The 27,755-nt window shown below is 38.6% G+C and overlaps 1 non-coding gene across 1 annotated transcript; it reads right to left on the minus strand.

Moving 5' to 3' along the window:
- Positions 1-24,232: 24,232 nt before the first annotated feature.
- LOC128281137 (small nucleolar RNA R71) lies at positions 24,233-24,339 on the minus strand. The gene has a single exon (XR_008271349.1). It is a non-coding gene; the product is annotated as a small nucleolar RNA R71 (small nucleolar RNA).
- Positions 24,340-27,755: the final 3,416 nt, after the last annotated feature.

A 27,755-nucleotide genomic window follows, 5' to 3' on the forward strand; every position in this document is an offset into this window, starting at 1 on the left:
GTCGCACATTCATTCACATCTTTGTTTCAATTTCATAACAAACTTTTATGCACATTTTACTTAATCAAAATATCATTTCGCTCAATGGCCATATACAAGGGCACAATTTCGATTGCTTATTACTTCATTCAATCGAATCAAAATCTAAGTTTCGATACTCGAAAACTTACCTCGGATGTTGTCGAATCGATTCGATGGCTATTCGACTACTTTTTCCTTCCCTTTATCGGATTTGGTCCCCTTGCTCTTGAGCTTAATTTAACAAATAATTTGATTCAATCATTTGAGTATCGAAAAGAAGAACTCAAGGCACTTAGCCCACATATATTCACTAGACATTAAAGTCACATAAGTACGGAATTCATGAATCGACTCAACACACAAAGCCTTCAACATGCTTACTCATGGCGAACAACACAACCTCTTAGGCACTCATTCATGGCCGATTATGCATGTTGATGTTGAGGCCAATTACATGTTTAACACCACACATGAATGGCACACATTTTACTAGCTAATGCTTTACATATTGTAGCTCAATACTTATAATATAGCATCAAGCACTCATATGGCCGATTATACTTAGTCATACTTGCACCAATCAACAATAAATTCCAAGATTTTCACATCATATGAGTACTAGACCGAATGTACTTGCAATTTCACAACCATTCTTCAACATTTTCTTCTTTAAACAAACATATTTATCACTTACTTCATAACCAAAACATCATGTGCAAACATATACACACATATAGGTGCAAGGTCAATTCTCAAGGTGTTCACAACCATCTAAAACACAAATTTTACCAATCAAGTAACAAGCATAAATCATGCTCATAAATGCATCATGGCCGAATACATCACATTCATACCCCTTTCAACTTCGGTCATGGTTAAACAAAGAACTCAATGTCCTACTCAAGAATACTAAAAAGAAATTTCAAGAGTAGTCAATCCTTCATTACATGCATCATCAACAAGCTTCACATATAGCATGCAATGGCTTTAACACAATATCAACCTTGGCCAAACACCATTTTCATGGCATAACAAGGATTTGAACCATGGCTAACATGCACATCAAGTTAGCAACCAAAACAAGCATGAATCTCATGACACAACCTCAAACATACCTTAATCTTGATGCACGATGACCAAATCTCCTTCTAGTTCTCTTCCAAGCCAAGCATGAAGCAAAACTCCTATCTTCTCCCTTAGTATTTTCGGCCAAGAAGGAAAGAACAAGGATGAACAATTTTTTCTTGTTTTTCTTTCACATACACGGCAATGGGGGGGGTAAATGCCACACTCACACACATTTTTTTTTCTCTTCTCTTCCCACAACTTAATTATTAAATCATTTCCTCATCATCCATTAACAAAACATGTTTCAACATGTTTTCTTTGCCCATAACCCTTGTCATGGCCGGCCACTAAGCTTCCTTTTGGGGAAATTTGACATGCAAATCCCTTATTTTTGCATGCATGATTAACTAGTCATCACACATTTCCCCATCATACTTTCAAAGTTTACTACTAGGTCCTTTCTAGTGAAATTCACCTTTATAACACTAAATCGAATCATCAAAAATGCCACACACAAATTAACACATATCATAGGCATCAAAATAAATTTTAAATTATTTTTATGCCTCGATTTTGTGGTCCCGAAACCACATCCCGACTAGGGTCAATTTTGGGTCACAACTCTCCCCACTTAAGAAATTTTCGTCCCGAAAATCTTACCCAGAAATAGGTTTGGGTAACGCTCTTTCATAGGGCTCTTGGGTTCCCAAGTAGCTTCTTCCATCCGTGTTTGAGCCATAACACTTTTACTAACGGAACCCTTTTGTTTCGCAACTCCTTCACTTCACGAGCTAGGATACGAATCGGTTCTTCTTCATAACTCACATCGGATTGAATTTCAACCTCGATGGACTAATTACGTCATGACGGATCGATCTATAGCGTCGAAGCATCGAAACATGAAAGACATCGTGAATCTTTTCAAGTTCGGGGGCAAAATCAAACGATATGCAATCGGACCGACTCGCTCGAATATCTCATATGGCCCAATGAACCTCGGGCTCAACTTGCCCTTACGGTACCGAATCTGAGTATCTTTTTCCAAGGCGAAACCTTGAGAAACACTTTATCTCCCACCTGATGCTCGATGTCTTTACGCTTCAGATCCGCGTGCGACTTCTGACGATCAGAGGCTATCTTCAGATTTTCACGGATCACTATCACTTTCATTCAGCATCTTTAATCAAGTCCACCCGAAAATTTTGCTTTCACCGAGCTCCGTCCAACACAATGGTGTACGGTATTTACGCCCGCATAAGGCCTCGTAAGGTGCCATCTTAATACTTGATTGAAAACTATTGTTGTAAGCGAATTCAATCAAAGGCAAATACCGCTCCCATGAACCATCGAACTCGAGGATGCAACATCTTAACATATCCTCAAGTATCCGAATCATCCGCCGGATTGACCATCGGTTTGGGGTGAAAGGCGGTCTGAAATGCAACCGTACCAGAGCCTCTCGCAACTTCTTCCAAAATCGCGAGGTAAATCTCGGATCTCTATCCGACACGATGGAAATAGGCACCCGTGTAATCTCACAATCCGAGAACGTACAATTCGGCTAGTTTGTCCATTAAAAATCCGTGCGTCACGGGACAAAGTGAGCCGACTTAGTCAATCTATCTACAACGACCCAAATCGCATCTTTCTTACTCACGACAATGGCGGTTCGGATACAAAGTCCATTGTGACTCGATCCCATTTCCACTCGGGTATCGTGATTGGTCAAGTAATCTCAAGGCACTTGATGTTCCGCTTTCACTTGTTGACATATTAAACACCTCGAAACGACGTCGAGATGTCTCGTTTCATACCATGCCACCAAAACCGACGTTTCAAATCATTGTACATTTCCGTACTCCCCGAGTGGATTGCCATTCGGCTACAATGGGCTTCTTTCAGAATTATCGAAATATGTTCAATTCTTTGGAACACACAGACGATTTCTCAACCTCAAACAATCGTCATCATCGATTTGAAACTCCGATTCCTTGTTCTAACACACTCAAATTTATTTTGCAACCAGCTCATCGTCGACTTTCTCGAGCTTCATGAATTTGACGATCAATAATGGTTTGGCTTTCAATTCAGCTACTAACACATTGTCGGATCGAACGGACAAGTGCACGCTCATCGCTCGTAAAGCTAATAACGATTTACGACTCAAGGCATCCGCAACCACATTCGCCTTTCCCGGGTGATAGTCAAAGACCACTCATAATCCTTTAACAAATGAGCCAACGCCTTTATCGCAGATTTAAGTCTCTTTGAGTCATCAAATATTTGAGACTTTTATGATCCGAATACACATGGCACTTCTCACCAAATAAGTAATGTCACCATATCTTTAAGGCGAATATGATGGCACCAATTCGAGACCATGGGTCGGATAATTTTTCTCATGTGGCTTTAATTGCCTCGACGACAAAGCCACAACTCGACCTTCTTGCATCAATACGCAACCTAACCCAAGTAGGGAGGCGTCACTATAGATGAGAAACTCTTTGCCGATTCGGGTTGCACTAGAATTGGGGCTTCACCAAATAAGTTTTCATTGATCGAAACTTTTCGACATTTCTCCGTCCATTCGAACTTAACATCCTTTTGGAGTAGCTTCGTCATTGGCGTGGCTATCGTTGAGAAACCTTTTACAAATCGTCGGTAATAACCTAAAGCCCCAAAAAGCTCCAAACCTCGAATATTTCTGAGGCTTCCTATTAAGTATGGCTGAAATTTTGTTCGGTCGACTTGAATACCCGATCTGAGATACCACATGTCCCAAGAAGCTAACCTCTCTTAACCGTAACTCACACTTGTGAACTTAGCATATAATTGCTTATCCCATAAGATTCGCAAACTAACCTCGGTGTTCAAAGATGTTCGGCCTCATTTCTTGAATAGACCAAGATGTCATCAATGAACACGACTACGAACCGATCCAAATATGGTCCAAGATCCGATTCATCAAATCCATTTTCGAGAACACCGAGGCTCCCTTCAGCTTGATCGAACAAATCATCGCTTCGCAAAGAACGGATATTTGTTCTTTATTGTCGCTTATTAAGTCGACGATAGTCGATGCATAGCCTTATGGTTCCACCCTTCTTTTTCACAAACAACGGTGGTGCACCCCAAGGTGAAAAACTTCGGGAGCAAAACCTCTATTCACCAATTCTTGCAACCGAGCTTTCAACTCCTTTAATTCCGTTGGTGGCATACGATACGAGCTATCGAAATTGGAGTGGTACCGGTACCAATTCAATGCCAAACTCTATTTCCGAACAGTGGTAAACCCGCAATTCTTCGAGGAAAACATCCGGTATTCACAAACCACTGACACAGATTCGGGTTTCTTTTCTAACTCCTTGTCATCTAGAACATACGCAAGGTATGCTTCGCACCCCTTTCTTACGTATTTCTGGGCCAACATTGCTGATATTACAGCTGGCAACCCTTTTAAGTCCGTAGACTCATCCCGAAATATCTCGTTATTTGTGCACCTCAGATCAATAGTCTTGCTTTTGCAATTTACAACCGCATCGTGCATGGTCAACCAATCCAAACCAAGAATAACGTCGAATTCGTCGAATGGCAAAAGCATCAAGTTCGCGGAAAACAAGAACCTCGAAATACTAGGGACTTTTCTTACACCTTTGTGTTGACAAGCACGTAATGACCCAAGGGTTTAACTCCGAATTACAAACTCGAGAGACTCAATGGGCAAAGTCTTCTTTGGATGCTAAGGTTTCGTATATATAAGAATGAGTAGGACCGGGGTCAATCAAAGCAATCACATTAGTGTAAAGGAGAGTAAGAGTACCGGTAATAACATCTGGCGAGGAAGCATCCTCACGTCGCAGTATGGCATAAGTCTTAGCGAGAGCACGAGCCTCGGATCCGATGGTAGCATCTCTAAATCCTCTCGACCGCCACTAGCATTGCCCATATTTCTAGGTGGCCTACCTCGAGTTGTGGTAGCACCGGGTTCCCACTTTGATTTACGTTTTGTTCGGATAAACTCGGGCAATCCTTAATGAAATGATCGATCGATCCGCACTTGTAACAGAGCGGTCACGGAATCTACAACTCCTAGAATGCCACTTGCCACAATATTGGCACTCGCTTCGTCTCAACGATCATTGCCAACACTAGCGATCGAAGTGACTCGCGTGCCCATAGGGGGTCGATTGCGGTCTCGTCTAGAAAAGGCCGAAATGTCTCTAGACCGGCCTAAGCCATCTCTAAATTTCTTTGATGATCGGGAAGGGCTTCCCAAGACCTCTTCTGAAACTCCCTTGCTCCCACTTCAGCTTTTCTTTTCTCCATCTTGAGCTCCTCGGCTTTGCACTCGCTCAACAAGAGCCACAAACTCTCGGATTTCCAAAATGCCAACATACGACTTATATCATCGTTCGGTCCATCTTGAGCGTACACATCACACTTCAAGAAATGCATTCAGCAGCAGCACTGGCTAAGCCTCACAAATTTTCGTTCGTAGTCGGTAACCGACATGGAACCTTGCTTAAGATCAAGGAATTCCTTCCGTTTTGGTCCATAAATCTCGATCGATATACTTCTTTGAATTCAGTTTGGAAGAACTCCCAAGTTACTTGCTCTCTAGACACCACAGTCGAGTACTCCACCAATAGTAGGCGGAATCGCGTAGCAAGGAGATAGTACACTTTAACCATTCATCGGTGTACATGATAGCTCATCGAGCACCGGATAGTGTTGTCCAACCAAAATTCAGCTTGCTCGGCATCGTCATTATCCGTAGCTTTAAATTCAAGGGCCCCATGTTTTCGAATCTCGTCGATTGGGGCTTACTTGACCTTATTTGGTCGATTCGGAGGTATTGTAGGTGCTTGGGGTTGCATTAGTCGGGAATGGAGGTTGTGGAATGTCGTGTTAGTTCGAATGTATTGGTTGAACCAATCATTCATCACACTATAAAAGGCTTGCCTAGCCTCATCATTCGGATTGCTAGCCATAAGTTGAGAGTCCGTCGTTGCCGTCCCTTATGCGGAGCAGCGCCATGATCTCTACATCATCGCCTATTGCTCGGTTGGGATTGGGATCCATTGCTATAAACAAACACAAATTCAGATTGTCGAAATCACCACACTATCAATTTATCACTTAATGGCATGTATAGCTAGACCCCAAACATATCACGGTAGTCCTAGGATCGACTAAACCGTAGCTCGATACCAATAAAATTGTAACACCCGAACCCGAGACCGTTGCGGTGTCGGACACGAGGTTAACAAGCCAAAACCACTTATGGCACCGACCAATTTGACATTCCCAGGCAAGCTGGAAAACTGTATCGCTGTCGCCTTAAAAAGCATATCTCGAGTTTCACAACTCAGAAACTGATTCTGTAAATTTTCCCTGAATTTAGACTCATATATCCATCCATGGATTTATTTCTAGAATTTTCGGTCAGGCCAATTGGTACAGTTTATTAGTTAAAGTCACCCATGTTACATGGGTCGACTACACTGACCTTCGCGCGTTACAACTTGAATATCTCTCTGTACAGGGTTTAAATACTGATGCCGTTTCTTTCTAATGAAACTAGACTCAAAAAGGAATCTGCACATATAAGGCATGACTTCTAATTAATTCTGGATAATTTATGGTAAATTTTCAAAGTCGCGATAGGGGACCCAGAAACCGTTCTGGCCCTGTCTCACGAGAACTTTAATATCTCTCGGTATACTGTTCATATGATTGTTTCGTTACTTTCATATGAAAATAGACTCGTCAAGGTTCGATCACATAATTTATTCACTATTTAAAACCATTCCTACAAATTTTGGTGATTTTCCACATCCACGTCACTGCAGCTGGCAGCATCTGTTTTTAAGGTAGGCTTTACCTATATTGTAGTTCCCATGAACCAACTATAGTCTAGTCATACTTAGGTCCACATATGATCATATTTAGCCATTCCAATGGCTGATCATGTGACCAAATCTCTCATTCCAAACCATAATCACATCATGAAACCAAATATAATTACAAACCACAAATGGTCTAATTCCATACTCCACTATTACGAACCATTTTCGCATGTCCGTACACATATACATCACAAGTACTTAAAAACAACCGAGGGTAGTCCTATACATGCCATATCCAAAACTCAACTAAAGGAGTACCAAAAAGGGCTTTGATAGTGTGGTTGACTTCAACTTCTATGATCCTGAATCCGATCGCTAACGAGCAAAATCTATAAACAGAGAAACAAAGAAACGGAGTAAGCAATTTATGCTTTGTAAGTTTTGAGCCATAATATACATACAACCAAAGCATAGCATTCAAGTAGCTAAACAATAATTCATATGCACAATTTCTCAAAGACATGCTTACTTCACAATCCCAACTCTTATATTCATACACAAATAACGGCCTAGTTAATGCCGATAGCTCATTTATCATTAGAGCGAATATTCATACGCACTTACTCATAGTGTGCAAAGCACACACAAAACATACCTTGTTGATGGGAATTTCACAAGTGCATTAACTGAAAATTTTCCAGCAGCTTATAAATTTCAAATCACATACCTTGAAGTTTATCCGGATATAGCTACTGCTCAAAACACCTTCGGACATAGCCCGGTTATGGTAACCCGCACAAACGCCTTCGGGACTTAACCGGATATCACAACTCGCACAATTGCCTTGGGCTTAGCCCGATATCATAGCTCGCACAATTGCCTTGAACTTAGCCCGGATATCACACCGCACAATTGCCTTGAGCTTAGCCCGGATATCACAATCGCACATTCATTCACATCTTTGTTTCAATTTCATAACAAACTTTTATGCACATTTTACTTAATCAAAATATCATTTCAGCTCAATGGCCATATACAAGGGCACAATTTCGATTGCTTATTACTTCATTCAATCGAATCAAAATCTAAGTTTCGATATCAAAACTTACCTCGGATGTTGTCGAACGATTCGATGGCTATTCGACTACTTTTTCCTTCCCTTTATCGGATTTGGTCCCCTTTGCTCTTGAGCTTAATTTAACAAATAATTTGATTCAATCATTTGAGTATCGAAAAGAAGAACTCAAGGCACTTAGCCCACATATATTCACTAGACATTAAAGTCACATAAGTACGAATTCATGAATCGACTCAACACACAAAGCCTTCAACATGCTTACTCATGGCGAACAACACAACCTCTTAGGCACTCATTCATGGCCGATTATGCATGTTGATGTTGAGGCCAATTACATGTTTAACACCACACATGAATGGCACACATTTTACTAGCTAATGCTTTACATATTGTAGCTCAATACTTATAATATAGCATCAAGCACTCATATGGCCGATTATACTTAGTCATACTTGCACCAATCAACAATAAATTCCAAGATTTTCACATCATATGAGTACTAGGCCGAATGTACTTGCAATTTCACAACCATTCTTCAACATTTTCTTCTTTAAACAAACATATTTATCACTTACTTCATAACCAAAACATCATGTGCAAACATATACACACATATAGGTGCAAGGCCAATTCTCAAGGTGTTCACAACCATCTAAAACACAAATTTTACCAATCAAGTAACAAGCATAAATCATGCTCATAAATGCATCATGGCCGAATACATCACATTCATACCCCTTTCAACTTCGGTCATGGTTAAACAAAGAACTCAATGTCCTACTCAAGAATACTAAAAGAAATTTCAAGAGTAGTCAATCCTTCATTACATGCATCATCAACAAGCTTCACATATAGCATGCAATGGCTTTAACACAATATCAACCTTGGCCAAACACCATTTTCATGGCATAACAAGGATTTGAACCATGGCTAACATGCACATCAAGTTAGCAACCAAAACAAGCATGAATCTCATGACACAACCTCAAACATACCTTAATCTTGATGCAAGTATGACCAAATCTCCTTCTAGTTCTCTTCCAAGCCAAGCATGAAGCAAAACTCCTATCTTCTCCCTTAGTATTTTCGGCCAAGAAGGAAAGAACAAGGATGAACAATTTTTTTTTCTTGTTTTTCTTTCACATACACGGCAATGGGGGGAAATGCCACACTCACACACATTTTTTTTCTTCTCTTCCCACAACTTAATTATTAAATCATTTCCCTCATCATCCATTAACAAAACATGTTTCAACATGTTTTCTTTGCCCATAACCCTTGTCATGGCCGCCACTAAGCTTCCTTTTGGGGAAATTTGACATGCAAATCCTTATTTTTGCATGCATGATTAACTAGTCATCACACATTTCCCCATCATACTTTCAAAGTTTACTACTAGGTCCTTTCTAGTGAAATTCACCTTTATAACACTAAATCGAATCATCAAAAATGCCACACACAAATTAACACATATCATAGGCATCAAAATAAATTTTAAATTATTTTTATGCCTCGATTTTGTGGTCCCGAAACCACATCCCGACTAGGGTCAATTTTGGGCTGTCACAGATTTCATCGATTTTAGCTTAGAGATATGTGAGAAAAGGTTGTGACACGTATCTAGCATATGCTTTAGATACCAAGGTGTATGAAAAGAAGATTGAATCAGTTCCAGTTCTCTGTCAGTATCTAGATGTATTTCCTGAAGAATTACCACCTATAAAATAGGTTGAATTTGCCATTGAGTTAGTACTGGGAACTTTGCCGATATCTATAGCTCCGTACAGAGTGGCTCTGACAGAGTTGAAAGAGTTGAAAGCTCAGTTGCAAGAGTTAACAGATAGAGGTTTCACATGACCGAGTTTTTCACCCTCGGGTGCACCTGTATTGTGTTGCAGACCTTAAGAGATAAGCAATTGTATGCTAAATTAAGTAAATGTGAGTTTTAGCTTCAGGAAGTCAGATTTTTGGGACATATTGTATCAGCAGATGGCATCTGAGTTGATCCGAGCTAGATTTCTACAGTTATTGACTGGAAACCACCTAGAAATGTATCCGTGGTTAGAAGTTTTCTGGGATTACCTAGTTATTATAGACGCTTTGTAAAAGGGTTCTCGATGATTGCTACACCGATGACCAAACTGCTACAAAAGGATGTCAAGTTTGAATGGTCTGAGAAATGTCAACAAAGTTTTGGTCAATTGAAAGCATTGTTAACACAGGAACCAGTGTTGGTTCAACCTGAATCGGGTAAAGAATTTGTGATTTACTGCAACGCGTCATTGAACGGATTGGGTTACATATTGATGCAAGAGGGAAAAGTTGTAGCTTATGCCTCCATACAATTGAATCCACTTGAAAAGAACTATCTGACGCATGATTTAGAGTTGGTCGCTATTGTATAATGACACATCTTTACTGATCATAAAAGCTTAAAATATATTATGAATCAGAAAGATTTGAATTTGCAACAACAGAGATGGCTCAAATTACTAAAACACTATGAGTTAGTAATTGATTATCACCCGATGAAAGCGAATGTGTAACACCCCAAACCCGGCCTGGATGTTATGACCGGATCTGATGCGCCACATTGATGCGTTCAAAACACTTAGTTTGGAAAAGCTGAGTTGGTGTTGTAAAAGACACTTTTAAAAGTAAGTTAAAGTGAATGGAAGCTGCGCACTGTAGGAAACCGGAAGAAGAGGAGGTGAGTCCGTCGACCGCTTAAGTACCAAGCTCTCTTGGATCCAATCCTAGACATGCACACCGCCATTGCCACACTCTAACATCTCGTATAATTTTGAAAAATACCGCTTTGATTATGACCATCTTAAGAAAATGATTAAGGTTGCAAAACGTTTGCTTAAATTATTTATTTTTCTTGGGAAAACATTTACTTTATGGAAACTTTATGCGTCATCGTGATCTTTTAAAAGCAAGTAGATTTTATAAAAGCGAACCCTAGTGCTAACCAGTTTAATAATCCCTAAAATAAAAGTAATTAAAAATAGCGGCCTTATTTCAACTTTAAGCATAATAAAATAAAATAATCCAATTAAAGGCTAAACTTCTTTAAAATCGGCAATTAATCCTCATGGCCACTCTGAATCCCGCCCAGCTCCAAGTCCACCAATTCTAGGGCTCACCTGCAAGGATGGAAGAGGAAGGGGGTGAGTTTGGGAAAACTCAGTGTATCAGAAACCCATCCAAAGCCCAATTCAGCTCGAGCCCATTGGGCTGAGCCCTATTCAGATAACAATTACACGAGGGTCAAGCCCTTTTCGAATCTGATGAGCAAGGCCTTAGCCCTTTTTACATAACAAAGGTGGCCCATAGGCCCGCTCAAGAATATGAGTAACATCGGTAATAATGAATGCAAGCCCATCTGGGAGACTACTCAACCCACCAACCGCTACACCGCCTGCACCAACCCTACACACCATGTGGGAATATCTCAACCCACCCAATTTCACACACGAGTTGCGAAGAACGCCACTCAAATTTCACCGATTGAGGCAAAGCCTCCAATCGTGGATGAACCACTTTCAAGATTTCCTCCATTAATACCCCAACCCCATGCAATGAGATATTAATAAAAGCATATCATGTAAAATACAACATTGATCAATCATGCGTTCAGACAATTTAAAACCCTAGGGGTATATCGGTAATTTTGCTCTTTAGGGTAATTTCGTGATCTCTGTTGCTACACAAGCTAATTCAAGAATTTTATCGCTTTTATGCAATTTGATTCCACCATCTACCTAACAAGCTAATTTGCCCATCTCTTACCCATATTGGTCCGTAAGCCCATTGGGCCCAGCTTTTGGCCCATCGAGCCCTTTTTCCGAAATACGTTAAAACGTCACACGAACTTGCTTACCACCTTGCGGTGCCAGATCTAACAATTACTCTATGCCTTAAGAGCATTCGCATACTCACATGATCATAAAATGCCGGAATTTCGGCATTTCGCTTTTCTTAAATTGAACTAAGAAAGGGTGTTCAGACACACTGCTTTCATGACGATCGCTCTCGAGATCCCTTACGATGTCCTACAATTATTCATCACCATTTTTAGCATACAAGTTATGCTTAACAAACTCAAAATCCACCCTACCTTATTCGGCCAAAGAACCCTTATTGACCATAAGTTGCTTACCTTCACAGGGTCCAATAATACGATTCAAGCTTATCCAAGTCGATACTCCAAGCCTCGCTGCTCCTCCAAAGTTGTCTATATCACACTGTCCAAGTCAGTCACTTGCCCACAAGGGCAAAATAGTCATTTAACACCCTAGGGGCAAAATGGTAATTCTACCCTACAAGGGTATTTCGGTAATTTTATAAACAAAGGGTATTTTAGTAATTTTACAAACCAGGGGTATTTTGGTAATTTTGTAAACCAAGGGTATTTTAGTAATTTTACAAACTAGGGGTATTTTGGTGATTTTATAAACCAAGGGTATTTTGGTAATTCAGAAATTGAAGGTAAAAGCAGTAATTACATGGCGAGGGTAAAAGCGGTAATTCTATAAATCGAGGGTAAAATAGTAATTACAACCGAGGGAAAACAGTGAATTCAGAATCGAGGATAAAATAGTAATTACAGAACCGAGGGTAAAACGATAATTACAAATCGAGGGTAAAACAGAATTACAGAACCGAGGGTAAAATGGTAATTACAGAATCGAAGGTAAAATGGTAATTTTACAAGTCGAGGCATTTCAATAATTGGTAAACTAAAGTATTCTAAACATGGATAACAATACAAATGGGCCTAAAGCCTATTCTTGACCCAAATGGGCCCACACGCTCGTGTGGCCTTTTTAGCCCAAATCTAGCCACAAATATGAGATTCACCTAGCCTAGCCCAATATTTACTACACAATCAAATAACTTATCCAATTGGGCCTGTAGGCCCATTAGGCCCACATGACCCCTTTCGGCCCATCGCGGCCCGAAGTAGCCATCCTACAGCTAGAGTAGTAAGAAATACACACCTAATAGGAGACTGGAGTTAATCCACGCTCGAGCACTCTTAGCCGACGCCCAACCCAAACGAGCACGCCATACAATGAAGGGATCAGCCAAGAAAGGTGCCTTTACTCTCCTCATGGTTCCTCTATTTAAAGCCGCCTTTGTATCCACTCTTATATTAGCTTCCGATGTGGGATCCTCCAACATTAGAGTTTAAATTCAACACCAAGTCTTGCAGCCTCATTAGCAAAATAAATGCTCTTTGCTTGCCATGGGATTCAACCTATGCCTCCCCTTAAATGCTCCACACGCTACTTGCCACTAAGCCACAAGGCTTTTTGTGTCATTTATTTAACACAATAATTTAAAACCCTCATCCAAGCATCCAGGTTTTTTTTTTTCACTTAATACCAAAATTTTTACTAAAGCCCAAGTTTGAACCCAAGATTTCTCCAACACTTCTCAAAGCCATTAACCACTAATAGCAAACATTTAATTATTTCATTTCATTGCACAATTAAATACCTATATACAACCTCCTTACGGACCCCCACTCAAGGCCCAATACTTCTAGGCCCAAATTCGGGGTGTTACAATTCTACTCCCCTTAAAGAAATTTCGTCCTCGAAATTTCCATTTAACAGTAGTCATCTAACATCTACCCCACTACGCTATCACAAGCACTCGATCCTACTATCACTATCCCGGTGCTAGCTCCAGTAACCCTTTCCAAAATCTTTAACATCGCTTGAGACAAAGCGTCGTCCCCTACGGCCCGATCATACGGCCCATTTTCATTAACCGGTGGTGGTCGTGCCCCGCCAGCTGGCATGTGTTCAGATGACGCACATCCAGCTTGAGTGCTACCTCGGCCTCGACCACGACCTCTTCCTCGAGTAGCCCTTGTACTCATAACGATTTATCTGATTCGAATTTTATGACATTAGTTTATTGTTTCCACTATTTATTACGTAATGTCTTATGAAAAGATAAAGTTTCGAGTTATTTGGCGCAATCATAATTTAGCTACGGTTCGATCTTGTAGTCCTAATACTACATCATCACTAGCTCTATCTCTAAGGCTCAAGACTATCTACGATATTATTTACATGACAGTTCTATATAAATATTTAAAGCGAAAAAAGATCACTTACGGACTTGGTGCCGGGATTCAGTGTGCTACTTCCTTATCATCCATGTAAAATTAAAACCATGTTTTTGTTTACCAAAATAAAAACTTTGATTTGAAAACACCCTTTATTTTGAAACTCTTGATTTAAAACAGAAAAACTTGGACCATTTTAACATATATACTCATAAAACATCTTTAAAATGAACTTTTCAAAACCATTTCCAAAATACCCTTCTTATGCCTAAATTTTCGAAAAATTTTTGGACCCGATCCACAGCCGAGTTGTTGCAACTTAGCTTTGATACCACTAAATGTAACACCCCAAACCCGGCCTGGATGTTATGACCGGATCTGATGCGCCACATTGATGCGTTCAAAACACTTAGTTTGGAAAAGCTAAGTTGGTGTTGTAAAAGACACTTTTAAAAGTAAGTTAAAGTGAATGGAAGCTGCGCACCAGGTAGGAAACCAGGAAGAAGAGGAGGTGAGTCCGTCAGACTGCTTAAGTACCAAGCTCTCTTCGGATCCAATCCTAGACATGCACACCGCCATTGCCACACTCTAACATCTAGTATAATTTTGAAAAAAACTGTTTGATTATGACCATCTTAAGAAAATGATTAAGGTTGCAAAACGTTTGCTTAAATTATTTATTTTTCTTGGGAAAACATTTACTTTGCGGAAACTTTGCGCGTCATCGTGATCTTTTTAAAAGCAAGTAGATTTTATAAAACGAACCCTAGTGCTAACCAGTTTAATAATCCCTAAAATAAAAGTAATTAAAAATAGCGGCCTTATTTCAACTTTAAGCATAATAAAAATAAAATAATCCAATTAAAGGCTAAACTTCGTTAAAATCGGCAATTAATCCTCATGGCCACTCTGAATCCCTTGACTCCAAGTCCACCAATTCTAGGGCTCACCGCAAGGATGGAAGAGGAAGGGGTGAGTTTGGGAAAACTCGGTGTATCTGAAAACCCATCCAAAGCCCAATTTAGCTCGAGCCCATTGGGCTGAGCCCTATTCAGATAACAAGATTACAGAGGGTCAAGCCCTTTTGAATCTGAGAAAGGCCTTAGCCCCTTTTTACATAACAGTGTGGCCCATAGGCCCAGTTCAGTAACATGAGTAACATCAGTAATAATGAATGCAAGCCCATCTGGGGAGACTACTCAACCCACCAACCGCTACACTGCCCCGTACCAACCCTACACACCATGTGGGGAATATCTCAACCCACCCACCCTTCACACACGAGTTGCGACAGCACGCACTCAAATTCGATCGATTGAGGCAAAGCCTCCAGTACGTGGATGAACCACTTTCAGTACTTCCTCCATTAATACCCCAACCCCATGCAACAGATATTAATAAAAGCATATCATGTAAAATACAACATTGATCAATCATGCAGTTCAGACAATTTAAAACCCTAGGGGTATATCGGTAATTTTGCTCTTTAGGGGTAATTTCGTGATCTCTGTTGCTACACAAGCTAATTCAATAATTTTATCGGTTTTATGCAATTTGATTCCACCATCTACCTAACGAGCTAATTTGCCCATCTCTTACCCATATTGGTCCGTAAGCCCATTGGGCCCGCTTTTGGCCCATCGAGCCCTTTTTTCCAAATACGTTAAAACGTCACACGAACTTGCTTACCACCTTGCGGTGCCAGATCTAACAATTACTCTATGCCTTGAGAGCATTCGCATACTCACATGATCATGAAATGCGAATTTGAGATTTCGGCTTTTCTTAATTGAACTAAGAAAGGGTGTTCAGACACACACTGCTTCATGACGATCGCTCTTGAGATACCTTACGATGTCCTACAATTATTCATCACCATTTTTAGCATACAAGTTATGCTTAACAAACTCAAAATCCACCCTACCTTATTCGCCAAAGAACCCTTATTGACCATAAGTTGCTTACCTTCACGGGTCCAATAATACGATTCAAGCTTATCCAAGTCGATACTCCAAGCCTCATTGCTCCTCCAAAGTTGTCTATATCACACTTTGTCCAAGTCACCACTTGCCCACAAGGGCAAAATAGTCATTTAACACCCTAGGGGCAAATGGTAATTCTACCCTACAAGGGTATTTCGGTAATTTTATAAACAAAGGGTATTTTAGTAATTTTACAAACCGGGGTATTTTGGTAATTTTGTAAACCAAGGGTATTTTAGTAATTTTACAAACTAGGGTATTTTGGTGATTTTATAAACCAAGGGTATTTTGGTAATTACAGAAATTGAAGGTAAAACAGTAATTACATGGCCGAGGGTAAAACAGTAATTCTATAAATCGAGGTAAAATAGTAATTAGAACCGAGGGGAAAACAGAATTCAGAATCGAGGATAAAATAGTAATTCAGAACCGAGGGTAAAACGGTAATTCTGTAAATCGAGGGTAAAACAGTAATTCTATAAACTGAGGGTAAAATGGTAATTCTGTAAATCGAGGGTAAAATGGTAATTTTACAAGTCGAGGGCATTTCAATAATTGGTAAACTAAAGTATTCTAAACATGGATAACAATACAAATGGGCCTAAAGCCTATTCTCGACCCAAATGGGCCCACACTCGTGTGGCCTTTTAGCCCAAATCTAGCCACAAATATGAGATTCACCTAGCCTAGCCCAATATTTACTACACAATCAAATAACTTATCCAATTGGGCCTGTAGGCCCATTAGGCCCACATGACCCCTTTCGGCCCATCGCGGCCCGAAGTAGCCATCCTACAGCTAGAGTAGTAAGAAATACACACCTGATAGGAGACTGGAGTTAATCCACGCTCCGAGCACTCTTAGCCGACGCCCAACCCAAACGAGCACGCCATACAGCGAAAGGGATCAGCCAAGAAAGGTGCCTTTACTCTCCTCATGGTTAGCAAAATAAATGCTCTTTGCTTGCCATGGGATTCGAACCTATGCCTCCCCTTAAATGCTCCACACGCTACTTGCCACTAAGCCACAAGGCTTTTTGTGTCATTTATTTAACACAATAATTTAAAAACCCTCATCCAAGCATCCAGGTTTTTTTTTTTCACTTAATACCAAAATTTTTGCTAAAGCCCAAGTTTGAACCCAAGATTTCTCCAACACTTCTCAAAGCCATTAACCACTAATAGCAAACATTTAATTGTTTCATTTCATTGCACAATTAAATACCTATATACAACCTCCTTACGGACCCCCACTCAAGGCCCAATACTTCTAGGCCCAAATTCGGGGTGTTACAGAATGTGGTCGCGGATGCTTTGAGTAGAAAATCGTTGTTTGCTTTGAGAGCAATGATGTAACAGCTCAGTTTTAGCTTAAATCAGAAAAGTGGTTTTGGGACCACAAATTTGAGGTCAGAAAATTATTTTAACATTATTTCATGTGTTTACAACATGTGAATATATATGCGTGAAAATTTCGTCAGCTAATTTTATCGTTTAATAACTCAATTTGAGAAAAAGGACTAAATCGTGTAAAATGCAAAAGTTGCATTATAATTGTTAAGTGTTTAAATTGCTATGATCCATTAAATGTGGGATCCTTATGATGAAATTAGACCATTTGATTTATGGATGGACAAATATGCCTTTGGTTAGTGGAAATTTAATATTCAACATTAAGAGTATTTAAGTAAATGTGAAATTAAGGTTAATTAAAACAAATAAACAAAATTCAATTCATCATTTTGTGTTTTTCAACCACTAAATATTAGAGAAAGAATAGGGTTTTGAGCTTTCATCCATTTGGCCCTTGTTCATCTTAATTGAGATATGAAATTTGTTCGGTTTTTGATGATTTCTATGTTTTTGTGATTGTTGCTTTGAGTACTAGCTAGCCCATGCCCTAATTTTTGAGTTTGTTGATGATTTTGTAAAACGCCATTGATGAGCCCAAGATTTTTGTCATAGTTGATGATGAAAAATGAATATTTGTTGATAGTTATACAAGTTTTGTAAAATGATGTTTGACAAAAATGTCAAATAGGGATTTATTTGTTATGTGTGGTTAAATGTGTGAATAAATGATAAATATGGGCTAATATGTGCACTAGGAAAATTTAGCTAGCTTGGGAAGGTATTAAATTGCATGATTTTTTGTGTATTTGAGAAATAGGGACTAAATTGAATAAATGTGAAACTTTAGGAGCTAAAGTTTAAAAATTCTCAAATAGGTATTTTTGGATGAAATTGAATGAGTAGGTGATTAAATGAACTAAATTTGAATTCATATAGATCAAGAAAGAAAGAAATTGGATCTAGATTGGGGAAAATCGAAAGTTGTCGAGTAGTCGATCTGATCCATTCATCGTATATACAAGGTAAGTTCATATGAAAATAAATGTCTTTAAATTGATTTATAAATGTTTATTTGTCATTGAATTGCTATGAATGTTGAATGAGCAAATATGAACAAGAATCGACGAAATTATGATATCTGAAAGTTTCGTACAAACCTTAGGAATAATATAGGATATGAATGTCATGACATTAGGATTACCGAGATGTATTTACATGTAAGACCATGTCTGGGACATTGGCATTGATAAGTGATAACATGTAGGACCATATCTGGGATATGGCATTGTACGAGTTATGTGTGATTTTTGAGTTTTCTTAACGATTCTGAAGGGTTCAACGGGAAAAGTCAATTGAGAAAGAATGTGTGAATGAGCTAAATAACTTAGGTACGTACAAGATTCATACAAGTAAGGAAAAGGGAAGTATTTGATGAATTCACTCATGATATTGAATATGTGTACAATGAGAAAGGTTTGTGAATTTATATGTGCTTACTCATAAGTTTGCCTATTGATGGAAATATTGTTGATTTAGGAGGTAGTTTTATTTGTATATGGCTTACTAAGCTTTTAAATCTTAATTTGTGTGTTCTTTTCCTGCTTTATAGATTATCAAAGCTAGCTCAGACATCGGGGATCATTAGGAATCATCATCACACTATTGGCTACTTGTTGGAACTTTTGGATGCTTTGTAAACGTGGTATATGGCATGTATAGTCTAGTGATATGATGATATGTTTTGACTTATGATATAGCCATGAGATTTGGCTTTTATATGATGTAAATGTTGTGTGTATTTGGCCATTTTAGTTGGCTAGATTTATGAATTTGGTAAGTGATATGTGATGTATATAATGTCTTATGTTTTGACATGTTTGGTATGGTTTATGCGTTGGCTAATTATCAATGATGTATCATGGTTGAGAAATGGCATATTGTGAATTGGTTTTAAAACGATGAATTGATATGTTTGAGACATGAAATAGTGAATAAGATGGTGAGAAAATGCATTTAGAAGTTAAGTTTATGGCATATCGTTTTGGCATGATTTTGGTTATGGATTGGAGTAGTGAAATGGATGGAATTGAAATAGTATGAAATGTGCATGAAATGGTCATTTTTTGATTACCTATTGTATGAGAAAATGATGTCAAATGAATGCTTATAGGTACATGAATGATAGGTGGGAATAATGGCTTAAATCAAGCCTATTTTTGTGCCACACAGATGAGCACTCGGGCTTGTGACTCAACCATGTGACCCTTGAATCCTAGTTAAAACAAGTCAGAGAGTTACACAGCTTAGACACACGGGCGTGTCTATTGGCTGTGTGTGGCACACGGGTTGGCACATGGGCATGTGGTCGGCCGTGTAACCCAAGTCAGTATACCCTCTAGGTTTCAAACGGTCATGGCACATGGACGAGTCTCCAGTTGTGTGAGGCAAGTCAGTATGTATGCCCTGTTTCCATATGGGCATGTCTGGTGACCGTGTGAGGCACACGGCTTGCTCACACGGGTGTGTGAACCCTGTATGCATGAAAATTTTATAAGTTTCCCAAAGTTTTCAAATGTTATTGGTTTAGTCCCGAACCTCTTCCAAGCATGTTTTAAGGTCTCATAGAGCCTTATAAGGGAAAAATTGATTATGTTTGATTAATGTTTATGTGATAATGGATTCATGTATGAGAAAAATATGTTTTATGATGTAATTGATTGGTAATACCTTGTAGCCCTAGGTGTGCTACAAATGAATACATGGTTGACATTATCTAATGATGGTTCAATTCTAGCTGAGTTAAAAGCTAATCCAGTTTTTCTTTAGCAAATTTGCGAAGCTTAGAAATGTGATAGTAAATTGCAAGTATTAAATCATATCCGATGATTGTTTGATGTTCCAAGATAGAATCTGCGTACTGAAAAATCCAGAATTGATTCAGAAAATTTTATATGAGGCATATAGTGGTTGCTTATCTATTCATCCTGGGAGTACTAAAATGTACAACGATTTGAAACAATTGTATTGGTGGTCGGGTATGAAACGAGACTTTCTGAATTTGTAGCGAAATGTTTAGTGTGTCAGCAAGTTAAAGTTGAACATCAAGTGCCATCGGGTTTGCTTAAACCTGTGATGATACTAAAGTGGAAATGGGATAAGTGACTATGGATTTCGTATCAAGATTGCCCCTGTATCCGAAGAACAAAGATGCAATTTGGGTTGTCCTCGATCGACTAACGAAATCTACACATTTCATTCCGGTACGTACTGACTTTTTGCTTAATAAATTGGTTGATTTGTACATTGTTGTGATTGTTAGATTGCACAGGGTGCCAGTTTTGATTATTTTGGATAGAGATCCGAGGTTTAAATAAAGATTTTGAAAGAAATTACATGAAGGTTTGGGTACGAAGCTGAATTTTAGTACAGCTTTTCATCCGCAAACTGACGGATAATCTGAATGAGTAATTCAGATTCTTGAAGATATGCTTCGATGTTGTGTTTTAGAGTTCGAAGGTAATTGGGAAAAATATTTGTCGCTGGTTGAATTTGCATATAATAACAGCTTTCAATCGAGCATAAAGATGGCACCGTACGAAGCTTTGTATAGTGGCTAATGCTGAACTTTATTGTACTGGACAGAGCTTAGCGAGAAACAGATTCACAGGGTTGATTTGGTTAAAGAAACTGAAGAGAAAGTGAAAGTAATTTGCGACTGCTTGAAAGCAGCTTCAAACCATCAGAAATTGTAAGTGGATTTGAAACGAAAAGACATTGAGTTTCATATCGATGATAAATTGTTTTTGAGAGTATCTGTGTGGAAGAAAATACTTCAATTTGGTTACAAAGGCAAACTGAGTCAGTGTTTCATTAGGTCGTACGAGATTATTAAAAGAATAGAGAAAATCCACTAGCTTTGCTGACTGAATTAGAGAAAATCTACAATGTGTTTCATGTATTGATGTTGCGTCGATATAGATCGAATTCTTTACACGTAATTTATCCAAAAAAATTAAAATTCAATCTGATATGACATACAACGAAGAACTGATCAAAGTTCTAGCTCGAGAAGTCAAAGAATTGAGAAATAAAAGCATAGCTCTCGTGAAAGTACTTTGGCAACGTCAAGGTGTTGAAGACGATGTGGGAGCCTGAGGAAGTTATGAGAAAACAGTACCCTAACCTATTCACTGGTAAGATTTTTGGGGACGAAAATCCCTAATGGAGGAGAGTTGTAACAGCCTATTTTTAATCAAATTGGAATAGTGGTTTCAGAACCACAAATCTAAAGTCAAAATATTTATTTTATTATTATTTTAATGTTTGTGGTATCAAAATATGTTTCTGTGAAAATTTCGTTAAGAAATTTTATTGTTTGAGTAGTTAATTTGATAAAAAAGACTAAATCGCATAAAGTGAAAAAGTATTGTTCTATTAGTTAAAGGTATCAAATGCCAAAGAAATTAAATAGTGGATGGATTTATATTGCAATTGTTCCACTATATTAATAAGTGGACTTTCATGGACATGGTTTATGTGTTTTTAAAGTTTAATTAGTAAGGTTAAATTAGTAAATCAATAATTAAGTTATGTAAAATATGTAGTAATATTGTATCATCTTCTTCACTTACTATTTTTACATCGAAAATAAGGGTTTTTTATAGCCATTAGAGAGCTTGAAGCATTCAGCATTTTCAATTGCTAGCATGTAAGTGATTTTGACTCGGTTTTTAATGATTTCTATATTTTTGTGATCGTTGCAACTAGTACTAACTAGCCTAGGGACTAATTTGCAAAATTATTAAAGATTTTGAAAGATTCCGTTGATGAATATGTATGATTTTTGATGTTTGATGATAGATTATGAATATTTGATGTTAGTTAAACAAGTTTTGTTAAGTGATTTTTAGTGAAAATGCAAAATAGGGATTAAATTGAGAAATGTGTAAAGTTAGTGGTTAAAATGTGAAATAATTGAAAAATATGGGCTCCTAGGGGCATAATAGTATTTGGCTAGCATGGGATAATTGGAATTTCATTAATTTGTAATTTTATGAAATAAGGACTAAATTGTGAAAAATGTGAAAGTTTAGGGGCAAATGTGTAAAATAGCCCTAATGTATATTTTGGATTGAATTGAATAAATAGTTGATTAGGATTAAATTGAATAAATATTTGATTTAATTAGTTAATTTTGAATATATATAGATCAAGAAAAACGAAATTCGAATCAAGATCGAGGAAAAATGAAAGTTATCGACTAAACAACTTATTTCGTCGTTTTAACATTCGAGGTAAGTTCGTATGTAATAAGCATTGTTATAAATATGCTTTGAATGCTTTGATATTGCATAAATTGTGCATATGAGATTATAGTCATATTTGACGACGATTCAAATATATATATGGCACATCGTGTGCGATTCATAATAGCTTCGGCTATATATGGCGCTTAGTGTGCGAGACCGAGATAGCTTCAGCTACGTAAGGCACTTAGTGTGCGAGATTATAATAGCTTCAGCTATGTATTGGCACTTACTATGCGAAATATTGAGTATTCGACATTATTCCAAAAAGGTATGAGTTCATTATGAAATTATATAGGTATGTACATGTGAAGTCTGAGATTCAAATAGAGGAAGTTATGAATTTGCATAAAAGCATATGATTAAGCATATGGAAGGTTTGTTGTTATTATGAATTATATGTTATATAGTTCAAATTGATGATATGTGTATTATGATTTGTTAAGTATATTTAGTACAAGCTTATTAAGCTTTATAGCTTACTTTATTTATTTTTCCCGTGTTTTATAGTGATGTCAAAGCTAGCTCGGATTCAGGGATCGTCGGAGATTATGTCACACTATCCAACCATCACTTTGGTACTTTTGATCTTATGGTTTGGTCATATGGCATGTATAGGATTATGATTGTTTTTTATATGTATTTTGGTAGAGTAAGATTTGAAGTTATAAGCATGTTGAAATATTGGTATTGGATATGGTATGAATTAGTCTTGATTGTGGCTAAATTTGATGTTTATTTAGGCTTTGAATTGGTGCCGTTTTGGTTGTGCAAGTATATGCAAATTTGGGTGGCAAATTAACTTGGTAAATAGCCTATTTTTGTCTACATTGGTAGAGACACGGGCGTGTGTCTCATCCGTGTGTGACATACAGTCATCTTTCATGGCCGCGTGTCCTCTGGTGTTGAAATTAAAATCAAGTCAGTATGCTCCACATGACCTCACACACCGGCGTGTGACTTGGCCGTGTGGTATAATTCAATATACCATAAAGGTTTGGCACGGCCTAGCACATGGCCTCGCACACGGATGTGTGTAGCCATTTTTAGGGCACACGGGCTAGCCACACCGGCGTGTGTGTTGGCCGTGTGACCAAAGTCAGAGAGTTACAGGGGGTAGGAAACTGGCTGGGAAACGGTCATGTGCTCCCATTTTGAGTGTCCACACGGCCTGTGACACAAGTGTGTGTCTCACACGACCTGGCCACATGGGCGTGTGTCCCCTGATTTGAGAAAAATTTTCTAAGTTTGTGAAAATTTCTTAAGTTTCTGTTTTAGTCCCGAACCATTCCCAAAGTATGTTTAGGGCCTCGTAAGCTCGTATTAGTGACAAATTGATTAAGTTTCAAAGATGAATGTATGAAATAATGTTATATATGCTAAATGGTTGTTTAATTGTTTCGTAAATCTGGTAATGGCCCGTAACCTTATTCAGGCATTGAATACAGGTGAGGGGTGTTATAGTATAATCCCAAAAATATGAATGCTAAGCATAGAAATGACATCAAATCTTTTCAAAAATTGGAGGATGAAACACTATATGAAGCTTGAGAATGATTCAAAGATTTAATTTAAAAATGCCCAATGCATGGATTCCAACACTAGACTTAGACAAAAATAATATATAATGGGCTGAATGCACATACGAGGATGGTATTTGATGTTTCCGCTGATGGTACTTTGTTGGATAAATCCTATAATAAAGTGTAACACCCCAAAATCCTAAGTAATTGTTTTTGTATATTTGTGATATACAAATGAATGTTTGCCTCAGTAGTATGTGTTCTGGGAAGAGTCTGAGAAGTCTTGGGTTCAAGCCTTGGCTTGTGCAAAATTTTGCTTTAGTATGAATAAACCCTGTCTCTAGTCAGTAGGCTTTTTAAATAAATGTGGGTATTACATGAAAAAAAAGAGCCTGCTAGTCTAGGGGATAAGTGGTGTGTCATTGCTACTGAGGGTCGTAAGTTCAAGTCCTACTTGGCGCAAGGGAGTGTTTTATTTTGCTGCTCTTGCCGTGTGGGTGGTAGAGGTTGACAGAAACACTACTGAGTGGAGTGGATTTGAAATTGGTGGTTGAGGAGATTATGATGGAGAGATTTTAGGAGGAAAATGTGGGATGTTGAGGTTGACGAAGAGTTGTTGCTGAATTGGTACTCTAATAACTTAGAATTCGACTTTGGGGGTTGGTATTGCTCTCCTTCTCAGTTGCTGTGTTTTTGGGTTGCTCTCTCCTCCTTTTTAATTTTTGATATTGCTTTCGGGTTCTTTTCATTCTTTGTTTTGGTAGCCAAATATTGCCATTGACCATTCGGGTACTTTTCGTGTTGGTTTTGTTCTTCATCACAGTGCCTTACTGACCAATTTTCTCTTTTTCCTCTACTCCCTTAGCAATCATTCTTTCGCTTGTTCTTCTTTGTTTTGGCTGAATACCTTCCTTTTCCCCTTTCTCAAACTCTTTTGATTTTTAGCTTGGGTTTTGATCGATTCTCTCTTTCTTCTCCTTGTCTCAATCGATTTCCTCTTCGACCGATTACATCTTCTTCTCTCCTTCAATTCTTTTTGTGCTAACAGATTCCTTCTCTTCTCATCTGGTTACTTTGGCTGATTACTGCATCTCTCCCTCTCTCTATTTTGTTTTTGATTTTTGCAATCGTTCTTTGAACAATCGGTGGGTGCTTGGTTCTTCTCTGTTCTCTTTTTCTCTATATATAGTAATATTCTTTCTAACATTTTCCTTTGCTACTGGTTATGGCTAGGGACGTGTTGGTGCTAGCCTTGCCTCTATTGTGTTGGGTACTCATTTTAGGGATAGGCCGATTGCTTCCCTTCCCTAAAATCGGTTTTGCATTTTCGGTAAGTGTTATATATTGGTTCAAACTAATTATGCGAACAATATTGATGAAGGTTAACAGAATTCGGTTGTATGCAAACTTTTACCAAGGAGGTTGAAATCAGTTTTTGTCAGTGGTTGAAGTGGGCTAAGCCACAGTCATTCAATCTAGGCAAGTATTAGTGATTATTTTGGGATAAGTATTGAGAAGAGCTGTTAACCCTATTGTCAAATGATTAATGGAATGTCTTGGTTGAATGTAGGTTTTGGTGCTCGTGGCCTATTCGCCCATTTTCGTACGAGGTGGGTACAAACTCTACCCCTAATCATAGATCGGCAAAAGCCGAAATGAGTGGCCGTTGACGCTACATGGGTGTGTGCTCGCTCGTGTGGTAGTCTATATGCCTAAACATGGTGTATAATTGTTGACACCAGTCATGAGTGATTTTATGGACAGAGGCCGTTTTGGACCATTTTGAGCCGAACTGAGCCGTGTAGGCCCCCTAGGTATGTGGGCCCCACTTGGGTAATCCACACTGCCTGTAACGCCCCAATTTTTAGGTTTTCTGTGTTTCTGTGATTTTTAAAATTTGTGTGTGTTCTGGTTGGTTAATATATATATTTTTAGTAGGTTAGTGCGCCTTTGGAAGGCCCACACTTAAGTTAAATCCGTGGTAGCCTTCGGAATTTTAATTTTATGAACAGGTGATGCAATTGGTGTTTAGGCTTTTAAGAGTAAAAGGGTAAAAGATGACACAAAAAGGAGTGTGGTGTAGTGGCAAGGTGGCGCCACTTATGGGACAAGGAAGTGATGCCACAGAGGAAGCAAGGGGTCCAAGGTTCAAGTCTTGGCTTTTGCAATATATTTTGGTTTTTCTTTTCAATAAATCTGGAAGTAAGTAGGTGCGCTTTAAAGTTTAATGTGTTGGATTTATGACACAAATGAGTTGATGGCCTAGTGGTGGTGGCGTGAGTTGGCATGTGAGAGGACTTTGGTTCGAATCCCTTGGCACACAAAGGTTGATTATTTTGCTATGTTGGGACGGCAAGAGCTGGTGTTGGTTTTAAACTCTGGTGATGGAGGGATCCCACATCTGGAAGCTAACATAAGAGTAGATAGAGAGCTGGCTTTAAATAGAGCAAACCATGAGGAGAGTAGGCATACCCTGCTTGGCTGATCCCTTTCGCTTTGTGATGTGTTCGTTTGGGTTGGGCATCAGCTAAGAGTGTTTGGAGTGCAGATTAACTGTAGTCTCCTAACAGGTGTGTATTTCTCATTACTCTAGCAGTAGGACGGCTATTTTGGGCCACGATGGGCTGAAATGGGCCATGTGGTCCCAATGGGTCTGTAGGCCCAAGTGGATAAGTTGAAGAATTACCGAAATACCCTTGTAGGGTAGAATTATTGAAATACCCCTGTAGGATAGAATTACTGAAATACCCCTGTAGGATAGAATTACCAAAATACCCTTGTAGGGTAGAAATACCGAAATACCCCTATAGGGTAGAATTACCGAGATACCCTTGTGGGGTAAAATTACCATTTTGCCCCTAAGGTGTTAAATGACTATTTTGCCCCTCGTGCGTAAATGACTAACTTGTATGATGATCGGATTAATTGACGTGGATTTATGTTTGTTATCGTTAATTCGTAAATCTAATGCGTTAGTGATCGATTGTAGGATTATCGCAGGGGAGATATCGTCATCAATCGTCATCAACTAGGTGTGTAATCGACACCCTCTCAGTCTCCCTTAGACTGAATCGGTAAAAGCTAAAATATCGAAACGGTGGTATTTTGTGAACTCGTGAGCGTGCGAGCGCTCGTGAGACAGTTGTTAATGAATATGGTGCATTTAGATGATTAGAGTGCAAAGTGTGCATTTTCGTGCACAACGGTATTTTTGGGCTTAATGGGCCGAAAACGGGCCAATGGGCCCACTTTGGTAAAAAGATGAGGTAAGTACTTCTGATTACTTGGTAAACATTAGAATGGGCATGAAACCTTAGCAATAGGTAATAATTACTGAAATACCCTTATGCATGCAAAATTACGATTTTACCCCTAGGGTTATTTTTTTTCTAAAAAGCATGAAGTTCTATTTCTGTATACGTATGCCATGACATATTATTACTGTTGCATGGGACATGGGTTTATATGGATGGAGGAAGTGTTCTGGC

Source organism: Gossypium arboreum, chromosome 9, assembly GCF_025698485.1.
Source record: "Gossypium arboreum isolate Shixiya-1 chromosome 9, ASM2569848v2, whole genome shotgun sequence".
In the NCBI taxonomy this organism is placed as follows: Eukaryota; Viridiplantae; Streptophyta; class Magnoliopsida; order Malvales; family Malvaceae; genus Gossypium; species Gossypium arboreum.